This window comes from Schistocerca gregaria, unplaced genomic scaffold, assembly GCF_023897955.1.
Source record: "Schistocerca gregaria isolate iqSchGreg1 unplaced genomic scaffold, iqSchGreg1.2 ptg000198l, whole genome shotgun sequence".
In the NCBI taxonomy this organism is placed as follows: Eukaryota; Metazoa; Arthropoda; class Insecta; order Orthoptera; family Acrididae; genus Schistocerca; species Schistocerca gregaria.
This window is the reverse complement of record NW_026061736.1, coordinates 1,856,806-1,882,416: the sequence shown is the minus strand read 5'-3', so window position 1 is coordinate 1,882,416 and position 25,611 is coordinate 1,856,806.

Sequence of the window (25,611 nt, the reverse complement as noted above, 5' to 3'; positions counted from 1 at the left end):
GATGTAATAGCCAGTAAGTGGTAGTACAATTCAAGTTTTAGGTATCGATTATTGACGTTTTAGCTGGCTTTCGTTACTTGGACATGAGCTAGTACCTTAAGATTCTGCATGAAAGGAGGACTAGCAGTTGACTTGCCTGGGAGAATATGAAAAGTGTTCATATGTAGTAAAAACCTGAGAAATCCTTCCGTTTTCGTCATTTTTTATGGAATCGACTTAAAGCCAGGTCGTCACATTGGCATCTATTCTCTCTGAAACGGTTGTACATATCGTCTGCAAAGCTATGTCGCGTGCTGCGGTATGTGGAGACACTAAAAGCACCATAGTAGAACACAGATGAAGCTTCTAAGTTGATGTAATAGCTAGTAAGAAGTAGTACATTTTAAATTTTAGATATCGATTATTGACTTTTTAGCTGGCTTTGGTGCCTTGGACATGAGCTAGGACCTTAAGAATGTGCATGAAAGGGGGACTAGCAGCCGAGTTGCACAGGAGAATGTGAAAAGTGTTCATATGTAGTAAAAACCTGAGAAACCCGTCCGTTTTCGTCATTTGTTATCGAATCGACTTAAAGCCAGATCGTCACATTGGCCGCTCTTCTCTCCGAAACGGTTGTACTTATCGTCTGAAAGGTATGTCGCGTGCTGCGGTATGCAGAGACACTAAAAGGACCAGAGTAGAACACAGATGAAGCTTCCAAGATGATGTAATAGCCAGTAAGAATTAGTACAATACCAGTTTTAGGTATCGATTATTGACTTTTTAGCTGGCTTTGGGGCCTTGGACATGAGCTAGGACCTTAAGATTCTGCATGAAAGGAGGACTAGTAGCCGAATTGCACGAGAGAATGTGAAAAGTGTTCATATGTAATAAAAACCTGAGAAATCCGTCCGTTTTCGTCATTTGTTATCGAATCGACTTAAAGCCAGATCGTCACATTGGCCGCTCTTCTCTCTGAAACGGTTGTACTTATCGTCTGCAAAGCTATGTCGCGTGCTGCGGTATGCGGAGACACTAAAAGCACCATAGTAGAACAGAGATGAAGCATCTAAGATGATGTAATAGCCAGTAAGAATTAGTACAATACCAGTTTTAGGTATCGATTATTAAGTGTTTAGCTGGCTTTGGTGCCTTGCACATGAGCTAGGACCTTAAGATTCTGCATGAAAGGAGGACTAGCAGCCGAATTGCATGGGAGATTGTGAAAAGTGTTCATATGTAGTAAAAACCTGAGAAATCCGTCCGTTTTCGTCATTTTTTATGGAATCGACTTAAAGCCAGGTCGTCACATTGGCATCTCTTCTCTCTGAAACGGTTGTACATATCGTCTGCAAAGCTATGTCGCGTGCTGCGGTATGTGGAGACTCTAAAAGCACCATACTAGAACACAGATGAAGCTTCTATGTTGATGTCATAGCTAGTAAGAAGTAGTACAATTGAAATTTTAGATATCGATTATTGACTTTTTAGCTGGCTTTGGTGCCTTGGACATGAGCTAGGACCATAAGATTCGGCATGAAAGGAGGACTAGCAGCCGAGTTGTACGGGAGAATGTAAAAAGTGTTCATATGTAGTAAAAATCTGAGAAATCCGTCCGTTTTCGTCATTTGTTATCGAATCGACTTAAAGCCAGATCGTCACATTGGCCGCTCTTCTCTCTGAAACGGTTGTACTTATCGTCTGCAAAGCTATGTCGCGTGCTGCGGTATGTGGAGACACTAAAAGCACCATAGCAGAACACAGATGAAGCTTCTAAGTTGATGTAATAGCCAGTAAGAAGTAGTACAATTCAAGTTTTAGGTATCGATTATTGACTTTTTAGCTGGCTTTGGTGCCTTGGACATGAGCTATGACCTTACGAATCTGCATGAGAGGAGGACTAGCAGAAAAGTTGCACGGGAGAATGTGAAATGTGTTAATATGTAGTTTTAACCTGAGTAATCCGTCCGTTTTCGTCATTTGTTATCGAATCGACTATAAGCCAGATCGTCACATTGTCCGCCCTTCTCTCTGAAACGGTTGTACTTATCGTCTGCAAAGCTATGTCGTGTGCTGCGGTATGCGGAGACACTAAAAATACCATAGTAAAACACGGATGAAGCTTCTAAGTTGATGTAATAGCCAGTAAGAAGTAGTACAATTCAAGTTTTACTTATCGATTACTGACTTTCAGCTGGCTTTGGTGCCTTGGACATGAGCTAGGACCTTAAGATTCTGCATGAAAGGAGGACTAGCAGCCGAGTTGCACGGGAGATTGTGAAAAGTGTTCATATGTAGTAAAAACCTGAGAGATCCGTTCGCCATCGTCATTTGTTAATGAATCGACTTAAAGCCAGATCGTCACATTGGCCGCTCTCCTCTCTGAAACGGTTGTACTTATCGTCTGCAAAGCTATGTCACATGCTGTGGTATGCGGAGACACTAAAATCACCATAGTAGGACATAGATAAAGCTTCTAAGTTGATGTAATAGCCAGTAAGAAGTGGTACAATTCAAGTTTTAGGTATCGATTATTGACTTTTTAGCTGGCTTTGGTGCCTTGGACATGAGCTATGTCCTTACGAATCTGCATGAGAGGAGGACTAGCAGAAAAGTTGCACAGGAGAATGTGAAAAGTGTTAATATGTAGTATTAACCTGAGAAATCCGTCCGTTTTCGTCTTTTGTTATCGAATCGACTTAAAGCCAGATCGTCACATTGGGCGCTCTTCTCTCTGAAACGGTTGCACTTATCGTCTGCAAATCTATGTCGCGTGCTGCGGTATGTGGAGACACTAAAAGCACCATAGTAGAACACAGATGAAGCTTCTAAGTTGATGTAATAGCTAGTAAGAAGTAGTACATTTTAAATTTTAGATATTGATTATTGACTTTTTAGCTGGCTTTGGTGCCTTGGACATGAGCGAGGACCTTAAGAATGTGCATGAAAGGGGGACTAGCAGCCGAGTTGCACAGGAGAATGTGAAAAGTGTTCATATGTAGTAAAAACCTGAGAAACCCGTCCGTTTTCGTCATTTGTTATCGAATCGACTTAAAGCCAGATCGTCACATTGGCCGCTCTTCTCTCCGAAACGGTTGTACTTATCGTCTGAAAGGTATGTCGCGTGCTGCGGTATGCAGAGACACTAAAAGGACCAGAGTAGAACACAGATGAAGCTTCCAAGATGATGTAATAGCCAGTAAGAATTAGTACAATACCAGTTTTAGGTATCGATTATTGACTTTTTAGCTGGCTTTGGGGCCTTGGACATGAGCTAGGACCTTAAGATTCTGCATGAAAGGAGGACTAGCAGCCGAATTGCACGAGAGAATGTGAAAAGTGTTCATATGTAATAAGAACCTGAGAAATCCGTCCGTTTTCGTCATTTGTTATCGAATCGACTTAAAGCCAGATCGTCACATTGGCCGCTCTTCTCTCTGAAACGGTTGTACTTATCGTCTGCAAAGCTATGTCGCGTGCTGCGGTATGCGGAGACACTAAAAGCACCATAGTAGAACAGAGATGAAGCTTCTAAGATGATGTAATAGCCAGTAAGAATTAGTACAATACCAGTTTTAGGTATCGATTATTAAGTGTTTAGCTGGCTTTGGTGCCTTGCACATGAGCTAGGACCTTAAGATTCTGCATGAAAGGAGGACTAGCAGCCGAATTGCATGGGAGATTGTGAAAAGTGTTCATATGTAGTAAAAACCTGAGAAATTCGTCCGTTTTCGTCATTTTTTATGGAATCGACTTAAAGCCAGGTCGTCACATTGGCATCTCTTCTCTCTGAAACGGTTGTACATATCGTCTGCAAAGCTATGTCGCGTGCTGCGGTATGTGGAGACTCTAAAAGCACCATACTAGAACACAGATGAAGCTTCTATGTTGATGTCATAGCTAGTAAGAAGTAGTACAATTGAAATTTTAGATATCGATTATTGACTTTTTAGCTGGCTTTGGTGCCTTGGACATGAGCTAGGACCATAAGATTCGGCATGAAAGGAGGACTAGCAGCCGAGTTGTACGGGAGAATGTAAAAAGTGTTCATATGTAGTAAAAATCTGAGAAATCCGTCCGTTTTCGTCATTTGTTATCGAATCGACTTAAAGCCAGATCGTCACATTGGCCGCTCTTCTCTCTGAAACGGTTGTACTTATCGTCTGCAAAGCTATGTCGCGTGCTGCGGTATGTGGAGACACTAAAAGCACCATAGCAGAACACAGATGAAGCTTCTAAGTTGATGTAATAGCCAGTAAGAAGTAGTACAATTCAAGTTTTAGGTATCGATTATTGACTTTTTAGCTGGCTTTGGTGCCTTGGACATGAGCTATGACCTTACGAATCTGCATGAGAGGAGGACTAGCAGAAAAGTTGCACGGGAGAATGTGAAATGTGTTAATATGTAGTTTTAACCTGAGTAATCCGTCCGTTTTCGTCTTTTGTTATCGAATCGACTATAAGCCAGATCGACACATTGTCCGCCCTTCTCTCTGAAACGGTTGTACTTATCGTCTGCAAAGCTATGTCGTGTGCTGCGGTATGCGGAGACACTAAAAATACCATAGTAAAACACGGATGAAGCTTCTAAGTTGATGTAATAGCCAGTAAGAAGTAGTACAATTCAAGTTTTACTTATCGATTACTGACTTTCAGCTGGCTTTGGTGCCTTGGAAATGAGCTAGGACCTTAAGATTCTGCTTGAAAGGAGGACTAGCAGCCGAGTTGCACGGGAGATTGTGAAAAGTGTTCATATGTAGTAAAAACCTGAGAGATCCGTTCGCCATCGTCATTTGTTAACGAATCGACTTAAAGCCAGATCGTCACATTGGCCGCTCTCCTCTCTGAAACGGTTGTACTTATCGTCTGCAAAGCTATGTCGCGTGCTGCGGTATGTAGAGACACTAAATGCACCATAGTAGAACACAGATGAAGCTTCTAAGTTGATGTAATAGCCAGTAAGAAGTAGTACAATTCAAGTTTTAGGTATCGATTATTGACTTTGTAGCTGGCTTTGGTGCCTTGGACATGAGCTAGGACCTTAAGATTCTGCATGAAAGGAGGACTAGCAGCCGAGATGCACGGGAGAATGTGAAAAGTTTTCATATGTAGTAAAAACCCGAGAAATCCGTCCATTTTCGTCATTTGTTATCAAATCGACTTAAAGCCGGATCGTCACATTGGCCACACTTCTCTCTGAAACGGTTGTACTTATCGTCTTCAAAGCTATGTCGCGTGCTGCGGTATGCGGAGACACCAAAATAACCATAGTAGAACACAGATGAAGCTTCTAAGTTGATGTAATAGCCAGTAAGAAGTAGTACAATTCAAGATTTGGGTATCGATTATTGAATTTTTAGCTGGGTTTGGTGCCTTGGACATGAGCTAGGACCTTAAGATTCGGCATGAAAGGAGGACTAGCAGCCGAGTTGCACGGGAGAATGTGAAAAGTGTTCATATGTAGTAAAAACCTGAGAAATCCGTCCGTTTTCGTCATTTGTTATCGAATCGACTTAAAGCCAGATCGTCACATTGGCCGCTCTTCTCTCTGAAACGGTTGTACTTATCGTCTGCAAAGCTATGTCACATGCTGTGGTATGTGGAGACACTAAAATCACCATAGTAGGACACAGATAAAGCTTCTAAGTTGATGTAACAGCCAGTAAGAAGTGGTACAATTCAAGTTTTAGGTATCGATTATTGACTTTGTAGCTGGCTTTGGTGCCTTGGACATGAGCTATGTCCTTACGAATCTGCATGCGAGGAGGACTAGCAGAAAAGTTGCACAGGAGAAAGTGAAAAGTGTTAATATGTAGTATTAACCTGAGAAATCCGTCCGTTTTCGTCTTTTGTTATCGAATCGACTTAAAGCCAGATCGTCACATTGGCCGCTCTTCTCTCTGAAACGGTTGTACTTATCGTCTGCAAATCTATGTCGCGTGCTGCGGTATGTGGAGACACTAAAAGCACCATAGTAGAACACAGATGAAGCTTCTAAGTTGATGTAATAGCTAGTAAGAAGTAGTACAATTTAAATTTTAGATATCGATTATTGACCTTTTAGCTGGCTTTGGTGCCTTGGACATGAGCTAGGACCTTAAGAATGTGCATGAAAGGGGGACTAGCAGCCGAGTTGCACAGGAGAATGTGAAAAGTGTTCATATGTAGTAAAAACCTGAGAAACCCGTCCGTTTTAGTCATTTGTTATCGAATCGACTTAAAGCCAGATCGTCACATTGGCCGCTCTTCTCTCCGAAACGGTTGTACTTATCGTCTGAAAGGTATGTCGCGTGCTGCGGTATGCAGAGACACTAAAAGGACCATAGTAGAACACAGATGAAGCTTCTAAGTTGATGTAATAGCCAGTAAGAAGTAGTACAATTCAAGATTTGGGTATCGATTATTGAATTTTTAGCTGGCTTTGGTGCCTTGGACATGAGCTAGGACCTTAAGATTCGGCATGAAAGGAGGACTAGCAGCCGAGTTGCACGGGAGAATGTGAAAAGTGTTCATATGTAGTAAAAACCTGAGAAATCCGTCCGTTTTCGTCATTTGTTATCGAATCGACTTAAAGCCAGATCGTCACATTGGCCGCTCTTCTCTCTGAAACGGTTGTACTTATCGTCTGCAAAGCTATGTCACATGCTGTGGTATGTGGAGACACTAAAATCACCATAGTAGGACACAGATAAAGCTTCTAAGCTGATGTAACAGCCAGTAAGAAGTGGTACAATTCAAGTTTTAGGAATCGATTATTGACTTTGTAGCTGGCTTTGGTGCCTTGGACATGAGCTATGTCCTTACGAATCTGCATGCGAGGAGGACTAGCAGAAAAGTTGCACAGGAGAAAGTGAAAAGTGTTAATATGTAGTATTAACCTGAGAAATCCGTCCGTTTTCGTCTTTTGTTATCGAATCGACTTAAAGCCAGATCGTCACATTGGCCGCTCTTCTCTCTGAAACGGTTGTACTTATCGTCTGCAAATCTATGTCGCGTGCTGCGGTATGTGGAGACACTAAAAGCACCATAGTAGAACACAGATGAAGCTTCTAAGTTGATGTAATAGCTAGTAAGAAGTAGTACAATTTAAATTTTAGATATCGATTATTGACCTTTTAGCTGGCTTTGGTGCCTTGGACATGAGCTAGGACCTTAAGAATGTGCATGAAAGGGGGACTAGCAGCCGAGTTGCACAGGAGAATGTGAAAAGTGTGCATATGTAGTAAAAACCTGAGAAACCCGTCCGTTTTAGTCATTTGTTATCGAATCGACTTAAAGCCAGATCGTCACATTGGCCGCTCTTCTCTCCGAAACGGTTGTACTTATCGTCTGAAAGGTATGTCGCGTGCTGCGGTATGCAGAGACACTAAAAGGACCATAGTAGAACACAGATGAAGCTTCTAAGATGATGTAATAGCCAGTAAGAATTAGTACAATACCAGTTTTAGGTATCGATTATTGACTTTTTAGCTGGCTTTGGTGCCTTGGACATGAGCTAGGACCTTAAGATTCTGCATGAAAGGAGGACTAGCAGCCGAATTGCACGGGAGAATGTGAAAAGTGTTCATATGTAATAAAAACCTGAGAAATCCGTCCGTTTTCGTCATTTGTTATCGAATCGACTTAAAGCCAGATCGTCACATTGGCCGCTCTTCTCTCTGAAACGGTTGTACTTATCGTCTGCAAAGCTATGTCGCGTGCTGCGGTATGCGGAGACACTAAAAGGACCATAGTAGAACACAGATGAAGCTTCTAAGATGATGTAATAGCCAGTAAGAATTAGTACAATACCAGTTTTAGGTATCGATTATTGACTTTTTAGCTGGCTTTGGTGCCTTGGACATGAGCTAGGACCTTAAGATTCTGCATGAAAGGAGGACTAGCAGCCGAATTGCATGGGAGATTGTGAAAAGTGTTCATATGTAGAAAAAACCTGAGAAATCCGTCCGTTTTCGTCATTTTTTATGGAATCGACTTAAAGCCAGGTCGTCACATTGGCATCTCTTCTCTCTGAAACGGTTGTACATATCGTCTGCAAAGCTATGTCGCGTGCTGCGGTATGTGGAGACACTAAAAGCACCATAGCAGAACACAGATGAAGCTTCTAAGTTGATGTAATAGCCAGTAAGAAGTAGTACAATTCAAGTTTTAGGTATCGATTATTGACTTTTTAGCTGGCTTTGGTGCCTTGGACATGAGCTATGACCTTGCGAACCTGCATGAGAGGAGGACTAGCAGAAAAGTTGCACGGGAGAATGTGAAATGTGTTAATATGTAGTTTTAACCTGAGAAATCCGTCCGTTTTCGTCTTTTGTTATCGAATCGACTATAAGCCAGATCGTCACATTGTACGCCCTTCTCTCTGAAACGGTTGTACTTATCGTCTGCAAAGCTATGTCGCGTGCTGCGGTATGTAGAGACACTAAATGCACCATAGTAGAACACAGATGAAGCTTCTAAGTTGATGTAATAGCCAGTAAGAAGTAGTACAATTCAAGTTTAAGGTATCGATTATTGACTTTGTAGCTGGCTTTGGTGCCTTGGACATGAGCTAGAACCTTAAGATTCTGCATGAAAGAAGGACTAGCAGCCGAGTTGTACGGGAGAATGTGAAAAGTGTTCATATGCAGTAAAAACCTGAGAAATCCATACGTTTTCGTCATTGGTTATCGATTCGTCTTAAAGCCAGATCGTCACATTGGCTGCTCTTCTCTCTGAAACGGTTGTACTTATCGTCTGCAAAGCTATGTCGCGTGCTGCGGCATGTGGAGACTCTAAAAGCACCATAGTAGAACACAGATGAAGGTTCTAAGTTGATGTAATAGCTAGTAAGAGGTAGTACAATTCAAGTTTTAGGTATCGATTATTGACTTGTTAGCTGGCTTTGGTGCCTTGGACATGAGCTAGGACCTTAAGAATCTGCATGAAAGGAGGACTAGCAGCCGAGTTGCACGGGAGGATGTGAATAGTTTTCATATGTAGTAAAAACCTGAGAAATCCGTCCATTTTCGTAATATGTAATCGAATCGACTTAAAACCGGATCGTGACATTGGCCGCTCTTCTCTCTGAACCGGTTGTACTTATCGTCTGCAAAGCTATGTCGCGTGCTGCGGTATGCGGAGACACTAAAATCACCTTAGTAGGACACAGATGAAGCTTCTAAGTTGATGTAATAGCTAGTAAGAAGTAGTACAATTGAAATTTTAGATATCGATTATTGACTTTTTAGCTGGCTTTGGTGCCTTGGACATGAGCTAGGACCTTAAGATTCTGCATGAAAGCAGGGCTAGCAGCCGAGTTGCACTGGAGAATGTGAAAAGTGTTCATATGTAGTAAAAACCTGAGAAATCCGTCCGTTTTCGTCGTTTGTTATCGAATCGACTTAGACCCAGATCGTCACATTGGCCGCTCTTCCCTCTGACGCTGTTGTACTTATCATCTGCAATGCTATGTCGCGTGCTGCGGTATGCGCAGACACTTAAAGCACCATAGTAGAACACAGATGAAGCTTCTAAGTTGATGTAATAGCCAGTAAGAAGTAGTACAATTCAAGTTTTAGGTATCGATTATTGACTTTGTAGCTGGCTTTGGTGCCTTGGACATGAGCTAGGACCTTAAGATTCTGCATGAAAGGAGGACTAGCAGCCGAGTTGCACGGGAGATTGTGAAAAGTGTTCATATGTAGTAAAAACCTAAGAGATCCGTTCGCCATCGTCATTTGTTAACGAATCGACTTAAAGCCAGATCGTCACATTGGCCGCTCTCCTCTTGGAAACGGTTGTACTTATCGTCTGCAAAGCTATGTCGCGTGCTGCGGTATGTGGAGACACTAAAAGCACCATAGTAGAACACAGATGAAGATTCTAAGTTGATGTAATAGCCAGTAAGAAGTAGTACAAGTCAAGTTTTAGGAATCGATTATAGACTTTTTAGCTGGCTTTGGTTCCTTGGACATGAGCTAGGACCTTAAGATTTTGCATGAAAGGAGGACTAACAGCCGCCTTGCACGTGAGAATGTGAAAAGTGTTCACATGTAGTAAAAACCTGAGAAATCCGACCGTTTTCGTCATTTGTTATCGAATCGACTTAAAGCCAGATACTCACATTGGCCGCTCTTCTCTCTGAAACGGTTGTACTTATCGTCAGCAAAGCTATGTCGAGTGCTGCGGTATGTGGAGACACTAAAAGCACCATAGTAGAACACAGATGAAGCTTATAAGTTGATGTAATAGCCAGTAAGAGGTAGTACAATTCAAGTTTAAAGTATCGATTATTAAATTTTTAGCTGGCTTTGGTGCCTTGGACATGAGCTAGGACCTTAAGATTCTGCATGAAAGGAGGACTAGCAGCCGAGATGCATGGGAGAATGTGAAAAGTGTTCATATGTAGTAAAAACCTGAGAAATATGTTCGTTATCGTCAAATATTACCGAATCGACTTAAAGCCGGATCGTCACATTGGCCGGTTTTCTCTCTGAAACGGTTGTACTTATCGTCTGCAAAGCTATGTCGCGTGCTGCGGTATGTGGAGACACTAAAATCACCTTAGTAGGACACAGATGAAGCTTCTAAGTTGATGTAATAGCCAGTAAGAAGAAGTACAAGTCAAGTTTTAGGTATCGATTATTGACTTTTTAGCTGGCTTTGGTGCCTTGGACATGAGCTAGGACCCTAAGAATCTGCATGAGAGGGAGACTAGCAGAAACGTTGCACGGGAGAATGTGAAATGTGCTCATATGTAGTATTAACCTGAGAAATCCGTCCGTTTTCGTCTTTTGTAATCGAGTCGACTATAGGCCAGATCGTAACATTGTCCGCCCTTCTCTCTGAAACGGCTGTACTTATCGTCTGAAAGCTATGTCGCGTGCTGCGGTATGTGGAGACACTAAAAGCACCATAGTAGAACACAGATGAAGCTTCTAAGTCGATGTAATAGCCAGTAAGAAGTAGTACAATTCCAGTTTTAGGTATCGATTATTGACTTTTTAGCTGGCTTTGGTGCCTTGGACATGAGCTAGGACCTTAAGATTCTGCATGAAAGCAGGACTAGCAGCCGAGTTGCACTGGAGAATGTGAAAAGTGTTCATATGTAATAAAAACCTGAGAAATCCGTCCGTTTTCTTCGTTTGTTATCGAATCGACTTAAAGCCAGATCGTCACATTGGCCGCTCTTCCCTCTGACGCTGTTGTACTTATCATCTGCAATGCTATGTCGCGTGCTGCGGCATGTGGAGACACTAAAAGCACCATAGTAGAACACAGATGAAGGTTCTAAGTTGATGTAATAGCTAGTAATAGGTAGTACAATTCAAGTTTTAGGTATCGATTATTGACTTGTTAGCTGGCTTTGGTGCCTTGGACATGAGCTAGGACCTTAAGAATCTGCATGAAAGTAGGACTAGCAGCCGAGTTGCACGGGAGGATGTGAAAAGTTTTCATATGTAGTAAAAACCTGAGAAATCCGTCCATTTTCGTAATATGTAATCGAATCGACTTAAAACCGGATCGTGACATTGGCCGCTCTTCTCTCTGAACCGGTTGTACTTATCGTCTGCAAAGCTATGTCGCGTGCTGCGGTATGCGGAGACACTAAAATCACCATAGTAGAACACAGATGAAGCTTCTAAGTTGATGTAATAGCCAGTAAGAGGTAGTACAATTCAAGTTTTAGGTATCGATTATTGACGTTTTAGCTAGCTTTCGTGACTTGGACATGAGCTAGGACCTTAAGATTCTGCATGAAAGGAGGACTAGCAGCTGACTTGCCTGGGAGAATATGAAAAGTGTTCATATGTAGTAAAAACCTGAGAAATCCTTCCGTTTTCGTCATTTGTTATCGAATCGACCTAAAGCCAGATCGTGACATTGGCCGCTCTTCTCTCTGAAACGGTTGCACTTATCGTCTGCAAAGCTATGTCGCGTGCTGCAGTATGCGGAGACACTAAATGCAGCATAGTAGAACACAGATGAAGCTTCTAAGTTGATGTAATAGCTAGTAAGAAGTAGTAAAATTGAAATTTTAGATATCGATTATTGACTTTTTAGCTGGCTTTGGTGCCTTGGACATGAGGTAGGACCTTAAGACTCTGCATGAAAGGAGGACTAGCAGCCGAGCTGCACGTTAGGATGTGAAAAGTTTTCATATGTAGTAAAAACCTGAGAAATCCGTCCATTTTCGTCATTTGTTATCGAATCGACTTAAAGCCGGATCGTCACATTGGCCACTCTTCTCTCTGAAACGGATGTACTTATCGTCTGCAAAGCTATGTCGCGTGCTGCGGTATGCGGAGACACCAAAATAACCATAGTAGAACACAGATGAAGCTTCTAAGTTGATGTAATAGCCAGTAAGAAGTAGTACAATTCAAGTTTTAGGTATCGATTATTGACTTTTTAGCTGGCTTTGGTGCCTTGGACATGAGCTATGTCCTTACGAATCTGCATGAGAGGAGGACTAGCAGCCGAGTTGCACGGGAGAATGTGAAATGTGCTCATATGTAGTATTAACCTGAGAAATCCGTCCGTTTTCGTCTTTTGTAATCGAGTCGACTAAAGGCCAGATCGTAACATTGTCCGCCCTTCTCTCTGAAACGGCTGTACTTATCGTCTGAAAGCTATGTCGCGTGCTGCGGTATGTGGAGACACTAAAAGCACCATAGTAGAACACAGATGAAGCTTCTAAGTTGATGTAATAGCCAGTAAGAGGTAGTACAATTCCAGTTTTAGGTATCGATTATTGACTTTTTAGCTGGCTTTGGTGCCTTGGACATGAGCTAGGACCTTAAGATTCTGCATGAAAGCAGGACTAGCAGCCGAGTTGCACTGGAGAATGTGAAAAGTGTTCATATGTAGTAAAAACCTGAGAAATCCGTCCGTTTTCGTCGTTTGTTATCGAATCGACTTAAAGCCTGATCGTCACATTGGGCGCTCTTCTCTCTGAAACGGTTGCACTTATCGTCTGCAAAGCTATGTCGCGTGCTGCAGTATGCGGAGACACTAAAAGCAGCATAGTAGAACACAGATGAAGCTTCTAAGTTGATGTAATAGCTAGTAAGAAGTAGTACAATTTAAATTTTAGATATCGATTATTGACTCTCTAACTGGCTTTGGTGCCTTGCACATGAGCTAGGACCCTAAGATTCCGCATGAAAGGAGGACTAGCAGCCGAATTGCACGGGAAATTGTGAAAAGTGTTCATATGTGGTAAAAACCTGAGAAATCCGTCCGTTTTCGTCATTTTTTATGGAATCGACTTAAAGCCAGGTCGTCAGATTGGCATCTCTTCTCTCTGAAACGGTTGTACATATCGTCTGCAAAGCTATGTCGCGTGCTGCGGTATGTGGAGACACTAAAAGCACCATAGTAGAACACAGATAAAGCTTCTATGTTGATGTCATAGCTAGTAAGAAGTAGTACAATTGAAATTTTAGATATCGATTATTGACTTTTTAGCTGGCTTTGGTGCCTTGGACATGAGCTAGGACCTTAAGATTCTGCGTGAAAGGAGGACTAGCAGCCGAGTTGCACGGGAGGATGTGAAAAGTTTTCATATGTAGTAAAAACCTGAGAAATCCGTCCATTTTCGTAATTTGTAATCGAATCGACTTAAAACCGGATCGTGACATTGGCCGCTCTTCTCTCTGAAACGGTTGTACTTATCGTCTGCAAAGCTATGTCGCGTGCTGCGGTATGCGGAGACACTAAAAGCACCATAGTAGAACACAGATGAAGCTTCTAAGTTGATGTAATAGCTAGTAAGAAGTAGTACAATTGGAATTTTAGATATCGATTATTGACTTTTTAGCTGGCTCTGGTGCCTTGGACATGAGCTAGGACCTTAAGATTCTGCATGAAAGGAGGACTAGCAGCCGAGTTGCACGGGAGAATGTGAAAAGTGTTCAGATGTACTAAAAACCTGAGAAATCCGTCCCCTTTCGTCATTTCTTATGGAATCGACTTAAAGCCAGATCGTCACATTGGCCGCTCTTCCATCTGACGCTGTTGTACTTATCGTCTGCAATGCTATGTCGCGTGCTGTGGTATGCGGAGACACTTAAAGCACCATAGTAGAACACAGATGCAGCTTCTAAGTTGATGTAATAGCCAGTAAGAAGTAGTAAAATTCAAGTTTTAGGTATCGATTATTGACTTTGTAGCTGGCTTTGGTGCCTTGAACATGAACTAGGACCTTAAGATTCTGCATGAAAGGAGGACTAGCAGCCAAGTTGCACGGGAGATTGTGAAAAGTGTTCATATGTAGTAAAAACCTGAGAGATCCGTTCGCCATCGTCATTTGTTAACGAATCGACTTAAAGCCAGATCGTCACATTGGCCGCTCTCCTCTCTGAAACGGTTGTACTTATCGTCTGCAAAGCTATGTCGCGTGCTGCGGTATGCGGAGACACTAAAAGCACCATAGTAGAACACAGATCAAGCTTCTAATTTGATGTAATAGCCAGTAAGAAGTAGTACAATTCAAGTTTTACTTATCGATTATTGACTTTTTAGCCGTCTGTGGTGCCTTGGACATGAGCTAGGACCTTAAGATTCTGCATGAAAGGAGGACTAGCAGCTGACTTGCCTGGGAGAAAGTGAAAAGTGTTCATATGTAGTAAAAACCCGAGAAATCCGTACGTTTTCGTCATTGGTTATCGAATCGTCTTAAAGCCAGATCGTTACATTGGCCGCTCTTCTCTCTGAAACGGTTGTACTTATCGTCTGCAAAGCTATGTCGAGTGCTGCGGTATGTGGAGACACTAAAATCACCATAGTAGAACACAGATGAAGCTTCTAAGTTGATGTAATAGCCAGTAAGAGGTAGTACAATTCAAGTTTTAGGTATCGATTATTGACGTTTTAGCTGGCTTTCGTGACTTGGACATGAGCTCGGACCTTAAGATTCTGCATGAAAGGAGGACTAGCGGCTGACTTGCAAGGGAGAATATGAAAAGTGTTCATATGTAGTAAAAACCTGAGAAATCCTTCCGTTTTCGTCATTTGTTATCGAATCGACCTAAAGCCAGATCGTGACATTGGCCGCTCTTCTCTCTGAAACGGTTGCACTTATCGTCTGCAAAGCTTTGTCGCGTGCTGCAGTATGCGGAGACACTAAATGCAGCATAGTAGAACACAGATGAAGCTTCTAAGTTGATGTAATAGCTAGTAAGAAGTAGTAAAATTGAAATTTTAGATATCGATTATTGACTTTTTAGCTGGCTTTGGTGCCTTGCACATGAGCTAGGACCTTAAGATTCTGCATGAAAGGAGGACTAGAAGCCGAATTGCACGGGAGATTGTGAAAAGTGTTCATATGTAGTAAAAACCTGAGAAATCCGTCCGTTTTCGTCATTTTTTATGGAATCGACTTAAAGCCAGATCGTCACATTGGCATCTCTTCTCTCTGAAACGGTTGTACATATCGTCTGCAAAGCTATGTCGCGTGCTGCGGTATGTGGAGACACTAAAAGCACCATACTAGAACATAGATGAAGCTTCTATGTTGATGTCATAGCTAGTAAGAAGTAGTACAATTGAAATTTTAGATATCGATTATTGACTTTTTAGCTGGCTTTGGTGCCTTGGACATGAGCTAGGACCTTAAGATTCTGCATGAAAGGAGGACTAGCAGCCGAGTTGCACGGGAGAATGTGAAAAGTGTTCATATGTAGTAAAAACCCTTGAAATCCGTCCGTTTTCGTCATTTGTTATCGAATCGACTTAAAGCCAGATCGTCACATTTGCCGCTCTTCTCTCTGAAACGGTTGTACTTATCGTCTGCAAAGCTATGTCGCAGTGCTGCGGTATGTGGAGACTCTAAAAGCACCATAGCAGAACACAGATGAAGCTTCTAAGTTGATGTAATAGGCAGTAAGAAGTAGTACAACTCAAGTTTTAGGTATCGATTATTGACTTTTTAGCTGGCTTTGGTGCCCTCGGCATGAGCTAGGACCTTAAGATTCTGCATGAAAGGAGGACTATCAGCCGAGTTGCACTGGAGAATGTGAAAAGTGTTCCTATGTAGTAAAAACCTGAGAAATCCGTCCGTTTTCGTCGTTTGTTATCGAATCGACTTAAAGCCTGATCGTCACATTGGGCGCTCTTCTCTCTGAAACGGTTGCACTTATCGTCTGCAAAGCTATGTCGCAGTGCTGCGGTATGTGGATCCTCTAAAAGCACCATAGCAGAACACAGATGAAGCTTCTAAGTTGATGTAATAGCCAGTAAGAATTAGTACAAATCAAGTTTTAGGTATGGATTATTGACTTTTTAGCTGGCTTTGGTGCCTTGGACATGAGCTAGGACCTTAAGATTCTGCATGAAAGGAGGACTACCAGCCGAATTGCACGGGAGAATGTGAAAAGTGTTCATATGTAGTAAAAACCTGAGAAATCCGTCCGTTTTCGTCATTTGTTATCGAATCGACTTAAAGCCAGATCGTCTCATTGGCCGCTCTTCTCTCTGAAGCGGTTGTATTTATCGTCTGAAAGCTATGTCGCGTGCTGCGGTATGCGGAGACACTAAAAGCTCCATAGTAGAACACAGATGAAGCTTCTAAGATGATGTAATAGCCAGTAAGAATTAGTACAATACCAGTTTTATGTATCGATCATTGACATTTTAGCTGGATTTGGTGCCTTGGACATGACCTAGGACATTAAGATTCTGCATGAAAGGAGGACTAGCAGCCGAATTGCACAGGAGAATGTGAAAAGTGTTCATATGTAGTAAAAACCTGAGATATCCGTCCGTTTTCGTCATTTGTTATCGAATCGACTTAAAGCCAGATCGTCACATTGGCCGCTCTCCTCTCTGAAACGGTTGTACTTATCGTCTGCAAAGCTATGTCGCGTGCTGCGGTATGCAGAGACACTAAATGCACCATAGTGGAACACAGATGAAGCTTCTAAGTTGATGTAATAGCCAGTAAGAAGTAGTAAAATTCAAGTTTTAGTTATCGATTATTGACTTTGTAGCTGGCTTTGGTGCCTTGGACATGAGCTAGGACCTTAAGATTCTGCATGAAAGAACGACTAGCAGCCGAGTTGTACGGGAGAATGTGAAAAGTGTTCTTATGTAGTAAAAACCTGAGAAATCCATACGTTTTCGTCATTGGTAATCGATTCGTCTTAAAGCCAGATCGTCACATTGGCCGCTCTTCTCTCTGAAACGGTTGTACTTATCGTCTGCAAAGCTATGTCGCGTGCTGCGGTATGTGGAGACACTAAAAGCACCATGGTAGAACACAGATGAAGCTTCTAAGTTGATGTAATAGCTAGTAAGAGGTAGTACAATTCAAGTTTTAGGTATCGATTATTGACTGTTTAGCTGGTTTGGGTGCCTTGGACATGAGCTAGGACCTTAAGATTCTGCATGAAAGGAGGACTAGCAGCCGAGTTGCACGGGAGAATGTGAAAAGTGTTCATATGTAGTAAAAACCTGAGAAGTCCGTCCGTTTTGTCGTTTGTTATCGAATCGACTTAATGCCAGATCGTCACATTGGCCGCTCTTCTCTCTGAAACGGTTGTACTTATCGTCTGAAAGCTATGTTGCGTGCTGCGGTATACGGAGACACTAAAAGCACCATAGTAGAACACAGATGGAGCTTCTAAGATGATGTAATAGCCAGTAACAATTAGTACAATACCAGTTTTAGGTATCGATTATTGACTTTTAGCTGGCTTTGGTGCCTTGGACATGAGCTAGGACCTTAAGATTCTGCATGAAAGGAGGGTTAGCAGCTGAGTTGCACGGGAGAATGTGAAAAGTGTTCATATGTAGTAAAAACCTGAGAAATCCGTCCCCTTTCGTCATTTCTTATGGAATAGACTTAAAGCCAGATCGTCACATTGGCCGCTCTTCCCTCTGACGCTGTTGTACTTATCGTCTGCAATGCTATGTCGCGTGCTGTGGTATGCGGAGACACTTAAAGCACCATAGTAGAACACAGATGAAGCTTCTAAGTTGATGTAATAGCCAGTAAGAAGTAGTACAATTCAAGTTTTAGGTATCGATTATTGACTTTTTGGCTGGCTTTGGTTCCTTGGACATGAGCTAGGACCTTAAGATTCTGCATGAAAGGAGGCCTAGCTGCAGAGTTGCACGGGAGAATGTGAAAAGTGTTCATATGTAGTAAAAACCTGAGAAATCCGTCCATTTTCGTCATTTGTTATCGACTCGACTTAAAGCCATATCATCACATTGGCCGTATTTATGTCTAAAACGGTTGTACTTATCGACTGCAAAGCTATGTCGCGTGTTGCGGTATGCGGGGACACTAAAAGCACCATAGTAGAAAACAGATGAAGCTTCTAAGTTGATGTAATAGCCAGTAAGAAGTAGTACAATTTAAGTTTTAGGTATCGATTATTGACTTTTTAGCTGGCTTTGGTGCCTTGGACATGAGCTAGGACCTTAAGATTCTGCATGAAAGGAGAACTAGCACCGGAGTTGCACGGAAGAATGTGAAAAGTGTTCATATGTAGTAAAAACCTGAGAAATCCGTCCGTTTTCGTCATTTGTTATCGACTCAACTTAAAGCCAGATTATCACATAGGCCGCTCTTCTCTCTGAAACGGTCGTAATTATCGTCTGCAAAGCTATGTCTCGTGCTCCAGTATGCGGAGACACTATAAGCACCATAGTAGAAAACAGATGAAGCTTCTAAGTTGATGTAATAGCCAGTAAGATATAGTACAATTCAAGTTTTAGGTATCGATTATTGTCTTTTTAGCTGGCTTTGGTGCCTTTGACATGAGCTAGGACCTTAAGATTCTGCATGAAAGGAGGACTAGCAGCTGAGTTGCACGGGAGAATGTGGAATGTGTTCATATGTAGTAAAAACCTAGAAATCCTTCCGTTTTCGACATTTGTTATCGAATCGACTTAAAGCCAAATCGTCACATTGGCCGCTCTTCTCTCTGAAACGGTTGTACTTATCGTCTGCAAAGCGATGTCGCGTGCTGCGGTATGCGCAGACACTAAAAGCACCATAGTAGAAAACAGACGAAGCTTCTAAGTTGATGTAATAGCCAGTAAGAAGTAGTACAACTCAAGTTTTAGGTATCGATTATTGACTTTTTAGCTTGCCTTTGTGCCTTGGACATGAGCTAGGACTTTGATATTCTGCATGAAAGGAGGACTATCAGCCGAGTTGCACGGGAGAATGTGAAAAGTGTTCACATGTAGCAAAAACATTAGAAATCCGTCCGTTTTCGTCATTTGTTATCGAATCGACTTATAGCCAGATCGTCACATTGGCCGCTCTTCTCTCTGAAACGGTTGTACTTATCGTCTGCAAAACGATGTCGTGTGCTGCGGTATGCGCAGACACTAAAAGCACCATAGTAGAAAACAGATGAAGCTTCTAAGTTGATGTAATAGCCAGTAAGAAGTAGTACAATTTAAGTTTTAGGTATCGATTATTGACTTTTTAGCTGGCTTTGGTGCCTTGGACATGAGCTAGGACCTTAAGATTCTGCATGAAAGGAGAACTAGCACCGGAGTTGCACGGGAGAATGTGAAAAGTGTTCATATGTAGTACAAACCTGAGAAATCCGTCCGTTTTCGTCATTTGTTATCGACTCAACTGAAAGCCAGATTATCACATAGGCCGCTCTTCTCTCTGAAACGGTCGTAATTATCGTCTGCAAAGCTATGTCTCGTGCTCCAGTATGCGGAGACACTAAAAGCACCATAGCAGAAAACAGATGAAGCTTCTAAGTTGATGTAATAGCCAGTAAGATATAGTACAATTCAAGTTTTAGGTATCGATTATTGACTTTTTAGCTGGCTTTGGTGCCTTGGACATGAGCTAGGACCTTAAGATTCTGCATGAAAATAGGACTAGCAGCTGAGTTGCACGGGAGAATGTGGAATGTGTTCATATGTAGTAAAAACCTAGATATCCTTCCGTTTTCTTCATTTGTTATCGAATCGACTTAAAGCCAAATCGTCACATTGGCCGCTCTTCTCTCTGAAACGGTTGTACTTATCGTCTGCAAAGCGATGTCGCGTGCTGCGGTATGCGCAGACACTAAAAGCACCATAGTAGAAAACAGATGAAGCTTCTAAGTTGATGTAATAGCCAGTAAGAAGTAGTACAATTCAAGTTTTAGGTTTCCATTATTGACTTTTTAGCTTGCTTTTGTGCCTTGGACATGAGCTAGGACGTTGATATTATGCATGAAAGGAGGACTATCAGCCGAGTTGCACGGGAGAATGTGAAAAGTGTTCACATGTAGCAAAAACATTAGAAAACCGTCCGTTTTCGTCATTTGTTATCGAATCGACTTATAGCCAGATCGTTACATTGGCCGCCCTTCTCTCTGAAACGGTTGTACTTATCGTCTGCAAAGCTATGACGCGTGCTGCGGTATGCGGAGACACTAAAAGCACCATAGTAGAACACAGATGAAGCTTCTAAGTTGATGTAATAGCCAGTAAGAAGTAGTACAATTCAAGTTTTAGGTATCGATTGTTGACTTTTTAGGTGGCTTTGGTGCCTTGGACTTGAGCTAGGACCTTAAGATTCTGCATGAAAGGAGGACTAGCAGCCGAGTTGCACGGGAGAATGTGAAAAGTGTTCACATGCAGTAAAAACCCGAAAAATCCGTTCGTTATCGTCATTTTTTTATCGAATCGACATAAGGCCAGATCGTCACATTGGCCGCTCTTCTCTCTGAAATGGTTGTACTTATCGTCTGCAAAGATATGACGTGTGCTGCGGTATGCGGAGACACTAAAACCACCATAGTAAAACACAGATGAAGCATCTAATTTAATGTAATAGCCAGTAAGAAGTAGTACAATTCAAGTTTTAGGTATCGATTATGGACTTTTTAGCTGGCTTTGGTGCCTTGGACATGAGCTAGGACCTTAAGAATCTGCATGAAAGGAGGACTAGCAGCCGAGTTGCACGGGAGAATGTGAAAAGTGTTCATATGTAGTAAAACCTGAGAAATCCGTCCGTATTCGTCATTTGTTACCGAATCGAATTAAAGCCAGATCGTCACATTGGTCGCTCTTCTCTCTGAAACGATTGTACTTATCGACTGCAAAGCTCTGTCGAGTGCTGCGGTATCCGGAGACACTAAAAGCACCATAGTTGAACACAGATGAAGGTTCTAAGTTGATGTAATAGCCAGTAAGAAGTAGTCCAATTCAAGTTTTAGGTATCGATTATTGACTTTTAAGCTGGCTTTGGTGCCTTGGACATGAGCTAGGACCTTAAGATTCTGCATGAAAGGATCACTAGCAGCAGAGTTGCACGGGACAATGTGAAAAGTGTTCATATGTAGTAAAAACCTAGAAATCCGTCCGTTTTCGTCATTTGTTATCGAATCGACTTAAAGCCAGATCGTCACATTAGTCGCTCTTCTCTCTGAAACGATTGTACTTATCGTCTGCAAAGCTATGTCGCGTGCTGCGGTATGCGGAGACACTAAAAGCACCATAGTAGAACACAGATGAAGGTTCTAAGTTGATGTAATAGCCAGTAAGAAGTAGACCAATTCAAGTTTTAGGTATCGATTATTGACTTTTTAGCTAGCTTTGGTTCCTTGGACATGAGCTAGGACCTTAAGATTCTGCATGAAAGGAGGACTAGCTGCCGAGTTCCACGGGAGAATGTGAAAAGTGTTCATATGTAGTAAAAACATGAGAAATCAGTCCGTTTTCGTCATTTGTTATCGACTCGACTTAAAGCCAGATCGTCACATTGGCCGCTCTTCTCTCTGAAACGGTTGTACTTATCGTCTGCAAAGCTATGTCGCGTGCTGCGGAATGCGGAGACACTAAAAGCACCATAGTAGAACACAGATGAAGCTTCTAAGTTGATGTAATAGTCAGTAAGAAGTAGACCAATTCAAGTTTTAGGTATCGATTATTGACTTTTTAGCTGGCTTTGGTGCCTTGCACATGAGCTAGGACCTTAAGATTCTGCATGAAAGGAGGACTAACAGCCGAGTTGCATGGGAGAATGTGGAATGTGTTCATATGTAGTAAAAACCTAGAAATCCGTCCGTTTTCGTCATTTGTTACCGAATCGACTTAAAGCCAGATCGTCACATTGGCCGCTCTTCTCTCTGAAACGGTTGTACTTATCGTCTGCAAAGCTATGTCGCGTGCTGCGGTATGCGGAGACACTAAAAGCACCATAGTAGAACACAGATGAAGCTTCTAAGTTGATGTAATAGCCAGTAAGAAGTAGACCAATTCAAGTTTTAGTTATCGATTATTGACTTTTTAGCTGGCTTTGGTTCCTTGGACATGACCTAGTACCTTAAGATTCTGCATGAAAGGAGGACTAGCAGCCGAGTTGCATGGGAGAATGTGGAATGTGTTCATATGTAGTAAAAACCTAGAAATCCGTCCGTTTTCGTCATTCGTTACCGAATCGACTTAAAGCCAGATCGTCACATTGGCCGCTCTTCTCTCTGAAACGGTTGTACTTATCGTCTGCAAAGCTATGTCGCGTGCTGCGGTATGCGGAGACACTAAATGCACCATAGTAGAACACAGATGAAGATTCTAAGTTGATGTAATAGCCAGTAAGATATAGTATAATTTAAGTTTTAGGTATCGATTATTGACTTTTTAGCTGGCTTTGGTGCCTTGGACATGAGCTAGGACCTTAAGATTCTGCATGAAAGGAGGACTAGCAGCCGAGTTGCACAGGAGAATGTGGAATGTGTTCATATGTAGCAAAAACCTAGAAATCCGTCCGTTTTCGTCATTTGTTACCGAATCGACTTAAAGCCAGATCGTCACATTGGCCGCTCTTCTCTCTGAAACGGTTGTAGTTATCGTCTGCAAAGCTATGTCGCGTGCTGCGGTATGCGGAGACACTAAATGCACCATAGTAGAACACAGATGGAGATTCTAAGTTGATGTAATAGCCAGTAAGAAGTAGTACAATTTAAGTTTTAGGTATCGATTATTGACTTTTTAGCTGGCTTTGGTGCCTTGGACATGAGCTAGGACCTTAACATTCTGCATGAAAGGAGGACTAGCAGCCGAGTTGGACGGGTGAATGTGAAAAGTGTTCATATGCAGTAAAAACCCGAAAAATCCGTTCGTTATCGTCATTTTTTATCGAATCGACATAAGGCCAGAACGTCACATTGGCCGCTCTTCTCTCTGAAATGGTTGTACTTATCGTCTGAAAAGATATGACGTGTGCTGCGGTATGCGGAGACACTACAACCACCATAGTAAAACACAGATGAAGGTTCTAAGTTGATGTAATAGCCAGTAAGAAGTAGTCCAATTCAAGTTTTAGGTATGGATTATTGACTTTTTAGCTGGCTTTGGTGCCTTGGACATGAGCTAGGACCTTACGATTCTGCATGAAAGGTGGACTAGCAGCAGAGTTGCACGGGACAATGTGAAAAGTGTTCATATGTAGTAAAAACCTAGAAATCCGTCCGTTTTCGTCATTTGTTACCGAATCGTCTTAAAGCCAGATCGTCACATTGGCCGCTCTTCTCTCTGAAACGGTTGTACTTATCGTCTGCAAAGCTATGTCGCGTGCTGCGGTATGCGGAGACACTAAATGCACCATAGTAGAACACAGATGAAGCTTCTAAGTTGATGTAATAGCCAGTAAGAAGTAGTACAATTCAAGTTTTAGGTAGTGATTATTGACTTTTTAGGTGGCTTTGGTGCCTTGGACATGAGCTAGGACGTTAAGTTCTGCATGAAAGGAGGACTAGCAGCCGTGTAGCACGGGACAATGTGAGAAGTGTTCATATGTAGTAAAAACCTGAGTAATCCGTCCGTTTTCGTCATTTGTTAACGAATCGACTTAAAAGCCAGATCGTCACATTGGCCGCTCTTCTCTCTGAAACGGTTGTACTTATCGTCTGCAAAGCTATGTCGCGTGCTGCGGTATGCGGAGACTCTCAAAGCACTATAGTAGAACACAGATGAAGCTTCTAAGTTGATGTAATAGCCAGTAAGAAGTAGTACAATTTAAGTTTTAGGTATCGATTATTGACTTTTTAGCTGGCTTTGGTGCCTTGGACATGAGCTAGGACCTTAAGATTCTGCATGAAAGGAGAACTAGCACCGGAGGTGCACGGGAGAATGTGAAAAGTGTTCATATGTAGTAAAAACCTGAGAAATCCGTCCGTTTTCGTCATTTGTTATCGACTCAACTTAAAGCCAGATCGTCACATTGGCCGCTCTTCTCTCTGAAACGGTCGTAATTACCGTCTGCAAAGCTATGTCTCGTGCTCCAGTATGCGGAGACACTAAAAGCACCATAGTAGAAAATAGATGAAGCTTGTAAGTTGATGTAATAGCCAGTAAGATATAGTACAATTCAAGTTTTAGGTATCGATTATTGACTTTTTAGCTGGCTTTGGTGCCTTGGACATGAGCTAGGACCTTAAGATTCTGTATGAAAGGAGGACTAGCAGCAGAGTTGCACGGGACAATGTGAAAAGTGTTCATATGTAGTAAAAACCTAGAAATCCGTCCGTTTTCGTCATTTGTTATCGAATCGACTTAAAGCCAGATCGTAACATTGGTCGCTCTTCTCTCTGAAACGATTGTACTTATCGTCTGCAAAGCTATGTCGCGTGCTGCGGTATGCGGAGACACTAAAAGCACCATAGTAGAACACAGATGAAAGTTCTAAGTTGATGTAATAGCCAGTAAGAAGTAGACCAATTCAAGTTTTAGGTATCGATTATTGACTTTTTAGCTGGCTTTGGTTCCTTGGACATGAGCTAGGACCTTAAGATTCTGCATGAAAGGAGGACTAGCTGCCGAGTTCCACGGGAGAATGTGAAAAGTGTTCATATGTAGTAAAAACCTGAGAAATCCGTCCGTTTTCGTCATTTGGTATCGACTCGACTTAAAGCCAGATCTTCACATTGGCCGCTCTTCTCTCTGAAACGGTCCTAATTATCGTCTGCAAAGCTATGTCTCGTGCCCCGTTATGCGGAGACACTAAAAGCACCATAGTATAAAACAAGATGAAGCTTGTAAGTTGATGTAATAGCCAGTAAGATATAGTACAATTCAAGTTTTAGGTATCGATTATGGACTTTTTAGCTGGCTTTGGTGCCTTGGACATGAGCTAGGACCTTAAGAATCTGCATGAAAGGAGGACTAGCAGCCGAGTTGCACGGGAGAATGTGAAAAGTGTTCATATGTAGTAAAACCTGAGAAATCCGTCCGTATTCGTCATTTGTTACCGAATCGAATTAAAGCCAGATCGTCACATTGGTCGCTCTTCTCTCTGAAACGATTGTACTTATCGACTGCAAAGCTCTGTCGAGTGCTGCGGTATCCGGAGACACTAAAAGCACCATAGTTGAACACAGATGAAGGTTCTAAGTTGATGTAATAGCCAGTAAGAAGTAGTCCAATTCAAGTTTTAGGTATCGATTATTGACTTTTAAGCTGGCTTTGGTGCCTTGGACATGAGCTAGGACCTTAAGATTCTGCATGAAAGGATCACTAGCAGCAGAGTTGCACGGGACAATGTGAAAAGTGTTCATATGTAGTAAAAACCTAGTAACCCTTCCGTTTTCGTCATTTGTTATCGAATCGACTTAAAGCCAGATCGTCGCATTGGCCGCTCTTCTCTCTGAAACGGTTGTAGTTATCGTCTGCAAAGCTATG